Consider the following 6,661-nt stretch of genomic DNA (forward strand, 5'->3'; position numbering starts at 1 on the left):
TTTCCTGTTTTCTGGATATAAGTGGTCCAGACTTTGAATGTAGATTCCTTTTATTGTCACCTCAGACTGGGCAATATTCTTGCTCTTAAAATGCTGAAATTCGCTTCTCGGTGAACTTCAAAAGAGGGAGAGCCAGCCTACAGCAGATGCTCTCCTGCTAACTCAGAATCATTCATGGGAGTTGTCAATTTGTTCTTCCAAAAATATCGAGCACGATGAGAAGAAAGCAAATGTTTTTGCTATCAAGACATAGACATTTGGTCAGAGCAATAAAATAGCCTCCAATGCCAAAAAGTAATAAAGAAAATGTGGAATGAGTAACTTCCAAAAGTTATGGAAATAATTTGACTGTGTCTTACTACATGATAAAAACTGACACGATTCCTAACTACCCACAGATGGAAGCACTCCTCACACCACGTGTTCAAGCAGAGTCATCCTTACAGGCTTTACAGCCGTGGTGCAGCCAGGAATTCTGTTTCAAAACCATTATGGATGTATATAAAATGTGTATCCATGTGTGGTTAATTTCTAATGGTGGTGATTAGTTTGCTTAAAGCCAATACAAATTCTCTTATAGCAAATGTTACATGTTTAAAAGATGACTGCATAGGGCCTCAGGTGGGATCTATGAATATAATTGTTTCTAATCTATTTGTAGTTCCCCGGGCTATACAGGTAAAGGGATAAAACACACATTTTACACTCAATTAACAATGTATCTCAAATAGGCATGCACATTCTGCTTCTGCCGCCACAAATTAACCCTTATTTTCTTTGCTGAAAATGGGAATTAATAGAGTTACAGAAGATATGGATAGAAACCCCACAGAATGCAAATTCAGTTTTTATTTACATAAAACTTCATCAGTGTGAAAAGTATTATGATCAACTGGTTTAAATAGGATTGGAGAAGCTGGGAAGAAAAGAGGGAAAAAAAAACTTTTGTAGGCTGTGTAGTGTGAGGAAAGGGGTGGATCTGAGTCCAGGACACCTGGATTTGAATCATGGTTCCTGAATTCTGTGTTACATTGAGAGGTTTCTTCATTGAAGTTCCCTGCCTTGTAAAATTAGGATAATAAAACCTCATAGAGATATGATGAGAGTTAAAGGAAATAATGAATACAGTATGGTGAAGTGTGGGATACATAGTGGATATTCAGTAAGTGAAAGATACTAGTATTTATTAAGTGCCTTCTACCTGCCAGGTGCTTTTGATACGTTGTCTCATTTCAACCTTAAATTTGACTCTGTGGTTTTCCTGTAAGTTGAAGTTGCCTGGATTAAAAATTATTGGTGACTACCTCTCATTCCCAGACACTCTGAGGTGTGACTACCAGTTTGGAATATTAAAAAGCTCGCCAGGTGATTCTAACGTACAGCAAAGTTTAGAAACCACCACCTTCCAGCAATTCAATGAGCTTAAGTACTAGCATATCCATTTTCGAGTAAAGAAAATAGAATTGGGGGATTGATTTACTCAAGATCACATAGTTGACCTGCTTCAAGCATTGAATTTGCACTGGTCATCTATTTTACATTAGGTAATGGACATGTTTCAATGCTACTCTCTCAAATCATCCCACCCTTGCCTTCTCCCACTGAGTCCAAAAGTCTCCTTTTCACATCTGTGTCTCCTTTGCTGCCTTTCGTGTAGTACCATCTTTCTAAATTCTACATAGATGTGTTAGTATACAGTATTTGTCTTTCTCTTTCTAACTTACTTCATTCTGTATAATAGGCTCCAGTTTCATCCACATCATTAGAACTCACTCAAATGTGTTCCTTTTTATAGCTGAGTAATATTCCATTGTGTATATGTACCACACCTTCCCTATCCATTCATCTGCTAAAGGACATCTAGGTTGCTTCCATGTCCTAGCTATTGTAAATAGTGCTGCAATGAACATTGGGATACATGTGTCTCTCTCGGTTCTGGTTTCCTTGGAGTGTATGCCCAGCAGTGGGGTTGCTGGGTTGTATAGCAGTTCTATTCCCAGTATTTAAGGAATCTCCACACTGTTTTCCCTAGCGGCTGTACCAGTTTGCATTCCCACCAACAGTGTAAGAGGGTTCCCTTTTCTCCACACTCTCTCCAGCATTTGTTGTTTGTAGACTTTTTGGTGATAGACTTTCTGACTGGTGTGAGATGATACCTCATTGTGGTTTTGATTTGCATTTATTTATAGTGAGTGATTCTGAGCATCTTTTAATGTATTTATTAGCCATCTGTATGTCTTCTTTGGCGAAATGTCTGTTTAGGTCTTTTTCCCACTTTTTGATTGGGTTGTTTGTTTTTCTGGTATTGAACTGCATGAGCTGCTTATATATTCTGGAGATTAATTCTTTGTCGGTTGTTTTGTTTGCTATTATTTTCTCCCATTCTGAGGGCTATCTTTTCGCCTTGCTTATAGTTTCCTTCCTTGTGCAAAAGCTCTGGGACAACTGAGATAGAGTGGGGAGGGAGGTGTGAGAGGGAATCTGCATGGGGGGACACATGTATACCTGTGGCCAAGTCATGTTGATGCATGGCAAAAAACCATCACAATATTGTAAAGTAATTATACTCCAACTAAAATAAATTAATTTTTAAAAAATCTCATAGTTAATGATTGACTATGTGGATATGGGGGAGATGATCTTGATGTATTATTTTATAATAGTACTGGGTCATCAAAACAAAAAAGAGTTACAAAATAATATGTAGAGTTCAGTGCTAATTTTTTCTTACTTAAAAAGTTAATCATATGTGTAAAAAGACTATAAATATGTTTATCAAATACATTTGTGAAAAATTTGTGGAGAGTAGGGAGAAGATTAAGTTTTTTGCATGGTGATGATTTTTCAAATGTTCAACAAAGAATATTCATCACTATTTTAATGAGAGAAAAAAGTATAAATGGTATTTCTGTAAGAATCAGAAAATGGAGAAGTAACAGGCTTATAAGTTCAAGGATGAACATCTTTAATTTGAGGGGCCTGGAGAACATTCAGATGATACCCAAAGGATGGAGGAATGGCATGATTCTGAAGCCTAGAATAGAGGTGTGACTAGATATATGATTTTTTTCTTGGAAATATCTGTTAGATCTGAAATTACTCTCAACCTTCCACCAATAGTGAGGTAATAAGGAATTATAAAATTCTTACTAATCTAACATCAGGATTTGTATCCTTTCCTTTTAATTTCCTCTGCCGAAATCTTACCTTAGCCCTGAATAACTCATGACTTGAAAATCTATAACTTTTAAGCTGATCTCTTTTATTCTAGGCTATCTTTCAATCTATTCTGTATACCTCTGCAATAGTACCTATAAAGTTCTAGTAAGCCTTCTTCTTAAAGACACAGTTGGCTTCCCATTGTCCATTGAATGAAAATTGAATTTCATAGACAGACATTCATGACTTTCTGTAATATGACCCTTGCTGTTGGTTTTTTTCACCCTACTCTCCTAGGAAACCTGATTATTTGCTCAAACAATCTTTTATGTGTCCACTTTACTTGCGCCTCTCTCCTTTCCAAATGCCCCTCTGTATTTGCACCTTTTAAAATTCTGCCCATTCTTTGAAGCTCATGGTCGTCCAGGAAAGCTCTGTTATTATCCTCTGTTATTTCCATTGGAAGTGATCATAGCTCTGCAAATTTCGCACTCACCTGTATCACTTATATGGCATTTATCCCCCACCTGGAATGTGGTTTACTATTTACAAATCACTTCACAGTCTATGCTCATTTAATTCTCATAAACAATACTGGAATAGGAGATACCAGATCACCATCCATTTCTAGAATTTTGTTCATCTTTAAAACCTGAAACTCTGTACCTGTTAAAGAATAACACTCTGTTCTCTCCTCCTCTCCCAGCCCCTGACAATCACCATTTCTACTTTGTCTCTACAAATTTGACTACTGTATTTACTTCGTATAAGTGGAATCATACAGTATTTGTCATTTTTGGTTTTTTTTTTTTTTTGTCGTTTTATGACTGGCTTATTTCACTTAGCATAATGTCTTCAAAGTTAATCCATTTTGTAGCATGTGTCAGAGACTCCTTCTTTTTTAAGGCTGAATAATATTCCACTGTGTGTGTATACCACATTTCATTTATCCATTCATCTGTCAGTGGTCACTTGGGTTGCTTCCAGCTTTTGGATATTGCCATTTATGCTATTATGAATGTGAATGTACAAATATCTGCTTGAGTCCTTGTTTCAATTCTTTTGGGTATATACCTAGAAGTGGAATTACTAGATCATGTGGTAATTCTATTTTTAAGTTTTTGAGGAACCACCATACCATTCTTCACATTGGCTGCACTATTTTACATTCCTACCATCAGTGCACAGAGTTTCCAATTTCTCCACATGCTCACCAACACTTATTATTTTCTGTTTTTTACTTTGACAATAGTCATCCTAGTGGGTATCAAGTGAGTCTTTTTCATTTTGAGGATTAAAAACAGGAGTTAAACCAGGGGCCAAGGAGGTTATTATAAATAACTGCCTTTTAAGACAGTATATGGTATGCCAGACACTCAGCCTTAGGTCCAAAAAATGGGAGAAAGTGACTGATTCGGTGACCATTTGTAGAGCCTATGGCTTCTCTGGGCTTCCCAGGTGGTTCTAGTGGTCAGAGGAGCCTGGCAGACTACAGTCCATGGGCTCACAAAGAGTCAGACATAGTATATGACTTAGCACGCATGGCTTCTCTAATAGGACAGTTGCTACTCAGCTCCAGTAGATTAAAGTTTTTGTATATCTTCATACATTACATAAGATCTTTTGTTTTTTTTTGTTTTTTTTTCCTTTTTCCCCATTTATTTTTATTAGTTGGAGGCTAATTACTTTACAATATTGTAGTGGTTTTTGGCGTACATTGACATGAATCAGCCATGGATTTACATGTGTTCCGATCTTTTGTTTTTTTAAAAGCACTGAGTAATAGGTTTGAATTTTGGACCCTTGATAAGCCAATAGTCTTTAGGTAACTAGGTTTGAATATAAGGATGCCAATATAGGATCTTGGGTATGAACAGAAGCCTTCCCACATTTTTGGGTGAGAGTCATACTAGTAGGCAATAGAGCAGAAATTCTGGGTCCATGATGGAGTGAGTGCTGAAATTCAGTATCTGCGTGCTAAGTCACTTCAGTCATATCTGACTCTTTGTGACCCCATGGAGTACAGCCAGTCAGGCTCTTCTGTCCATGAGATTTTCCAGGCAAGGATACTGGAGTGGGTTGCCATTTCCTCCTCCAGGGGATCTTCCCAACCCAGGGATCAAACTTGTGTCTCCTGCATTGCAGGCAGATTCTTTACCACTGAGCCACCAGGGAAGCCTGAAATTTAGTGACTAGAAAATGGCTAATATGACAGCTGAGAGTTGATGGCTAAGAGCTCAAATACTTTGGGCTTCTACTTAGCAAGGTATAGAAGGGTCATGGAGAAGGAAATGGCAACCAACTCTAGTATTCTTACCTGGAGAATCCCGTGGACAGGGTAGCCTGGCGGGCTGCTGTCCTTGGGGTCACACAGAGTTGGACATGATTGAAGTGACCTAGCATGCATGCATTGGAGAAGGAAATGGCAACCCACTCCAGTATCCTTGCCTGGAGAATCCCAGGGACAGAGGGCCCTGGTGGGCTGCCGTCTATGGGGTCACACAGAGTCAGACACACGTGACTTAGCAGCAACAGCAGTAGAAGGGTCATGCTGGGGATTTGCCTTTCCACAGAATTTGAAAAGCATATCTTCACCCTTCTGTGTTTTAGACATAACTACTGGCCAAGGATACTATTAACATTCTGCTGCAAATGCCCTTTGGTACAAGTAAGCACTAGGAGATAGTGCTGAGAGAGACTAAAATTCTCTCAAGTTACAGAGAAACATGTGGGACCACTGGGAAAACATTATAGAAGAGGTTGGGTAATGTATGTGTATGTGGGGACCATGACAGTTGTTCTCTAGTATTTGCCCTTGGGGAAGGACTGTCTCTTATTAGTTACATGCAGAACTGTGTGAAGCAGGGGTTGGTGAAACTTCTCTGCAAAGGGCCAGATGGTAAACATCTTAGGCTCCATGGGCCAGGTACAGACTCTGTCACATGTTCTTCTTTGTTTTTTATAATCTCTTAAAAATATAAATAAACTTTCTTAGCTTGCAGGTCTCAGAAAACAGTCCATGAGCCAAATTTGATCCACAGGCTGTAGTTTGCCATCCAGGATGTTAAAGGAACGTCCATCATATTGTGTGATCCTTACCTTTCTGGTACATTGTTATGAGCCATTTGGGGAAGAAATGATTCCTTGCATCTATCATACTTTCTAACATAGTGTCTGTAAATATTCAGGCTCAACAAATACTGTAAGTAAATGAATTCATGTATCAGAAGGGAGTTTTCAAGTATTTTCAGCAAAGTGGTGCTATCATGAATCAGTTCTAGGATATAACCTTATTACAGTTTAGAGGTAAAAGGGAGCAGGGACTGTTTTCTTTTTCTCTGTACGTGAAAAATGCTGGAGTGGTTCTACAGAGACTTGGTGAGAGGTAATGGTAATGCACCTGTATTTCGTGGAAAGAACAAAAATGATAAGCATTGAAAACCCTGTGACAACAATACAGATCTTAGATTTTTTTAATGTCCCAAATTCATGGTAGACACAA

This window comes from Dama dama, chromosome 29 (genome assembly GCF_033118175.1).
Source record: "Dama dama isolate Ldn47 chromosome 29, ASM3311817v1, whole genome shotgun sequence".
Lineage (NCBI taxonomy): Eukaryota > Metazoa > Chordata > Mammalia > Artiodactyla > Cervidae > Dama > Dama dama.